This window comes from Pleurodeles waltl, chromosome 12, assembly GCF_031143425.1.
Source record: "Pleurodeles waltl isolate 20211129_DDA chromosome 12, aPleWal1.hap1.20221129, whole genome shotgun sequence".
Lineage (NCBI taxonomy): Eukaryota > Metazoa > Chordata > Amphibia > Caudata > Salamandridae > Pleurodeles > Pleurodeles waltl.
The window spans coordinates 5,580,005-5,581,753 of NC_090451.1; the positions used below are offsets into that span (position 1 = coordinate 5,580,005).

The window sequence follows — 1,749 nt, forward strand, 5'->3', positions numbered from 1 at the left end:
GACGGAGAAGCTTCCCGAATGGAACGCGCAACGGCACGCGCTGCACAGCTAGCGAACAACGGTAACGCGGGGGGGGAAGGGGGTCGGAAAAAACCAGCAATGAAACGTTTTAAGATTACACGGCGAACTGATACCTGTAAATAACAATAGACATGTAAAAACGGAAAACAATTAACCAAATTAGCTAAATAAGTAAACGCAAGAGCTGAAGAGTGTACTTATCTTGACTGCGAGCAGCAAGAAAAGAGGGCTGCTTGCAGTCAAGGGTACACTCTATGGTTAATGGAGTATGCTGATTGGCTTAGTTCTTTGTTTCTGTTTTACTCCCATTGGTTAGTTTTACGCTAATCCTCCTGGGAGCTGTAGTTCTTGACTGCTGCTGTTTAAAATAAAGTAAGAAAAGAACGCATAATAGAGCCTCCGGTCTTGTCATAAAATTTATTATGTAAACAATTTGTGTGGATAGCAGCGGTAGACATTATTCACGAAAAGGAAGGAATTACCTCTTCCGCTCAGTTTGAAATACGCCGACCAGTTAACTTGCAAAGCAGAAGTGCAGGGGCACCCTCTGTGCAGCAGTTAAAATACTATTGATCCGTTTGGGGCTGAAGATTTTTAGCTTTATTGAGTTGATGGTGGATGATGTGGAAATTATGTATTCATGCAGATAAACTGTCTCCACCGATCTCTGTTTATCCAGTGGCTAGGTATAGTGTTTTCAATTTCTGTCACCACGTTGGTTGTCTCGAAATAAAACCCACTTCAAGTTTTAATCATTTTCTCTTCTCTCCAGCTGATTACTTGCATTGGATGCATTTGTTTATTTTATATGCAGTTTAATCGAGAGAACCTTAGCTTGTGAATCTCAGCTCTGCTAAAAGAAGCCTTACTACGCAGGGGGTGTATTGGAACCTTAGTAGAAGTGGGGTCTTCCAGCGCTCACTTTAAAGCTACTTGTGTTTTAGGTTTATGTCACAGCTGAGATTAGGAATTGTCAGTGTAAGAAGACCTTATTTCTGCCGAAAACAGTCTTTGTGCCATAACCGTTCAGTTCATCGCTGTCTGTTGTAGGTGATGTTTGTGATTGTTCTCGCTATGTTTACCTGTTTAAACTGCTTCTGGCGGTTCTATTCCTGTCAACCTCAGATGTACTACCATGACACCCTCACATCGTGGTTCACTTTTAAAGGAAGTTCAGGTAGAAAGGAAGCATTGGTGGTTCAGTGGTAGAATTCTCGCCTGCCACGCGGGAGGCCCGGGTTCGATTCCCGGCCAATGCAGCAGCCCCTATTTTTTCAATTTTATTTGCATTTTTGAAGTATTATAAACTGGAGCTGAATACAGCCTTGAGCTAAATAATTGCGACACAGGCAATACATATATTCATTTTATATTGATTTTAAAAGGGAGCAGTCCAACAAATCAATTGTTGACAGCAAATGTAGGAGCACCTTCCACGCCAATATAGACAAGCATTGGCAATGCCAATCGGTCTCGGCAATGCAAGAGCTATTGGATTTGTCAATGGCAATGTCTTTTAGCCATGTTATGTAGAAACCTGGGATATAAAGTGACATTTATAGTTTTCACCTAATATATACTGTGTACATTTCTGTGAAATGTTCGCTGTAGCAATTATTACATAAATGAAATTATAATATAATACAACAAGAAATACCCTGGCCCTCACCGGACATGAAGCTATTCAATACACACATTTATGTTTTCATACATTAGTCTCCAATTGAG

The 1,749-nt window shown here is 40.7% G+C and overlaps 1 non-coding gene across 1 annotated transcript; it reads left to right on the forward strand.

The window, feature by feature from the left end:
• Nucleotides 1–1,209: 1,209 nt before the first annotated feature.
• Nucleotides 1,210–1,280, forward strand: TRNAG-GCC (transfer RNA glycine (anticodon GCC)). The gene has a single exon. It is a non-coding gene; the product is annotated as a tRNA-Gly (tRNA).
• The last annotated feature ends 469 nt before the right edge of the window (nt 1,281–1,749 follow it).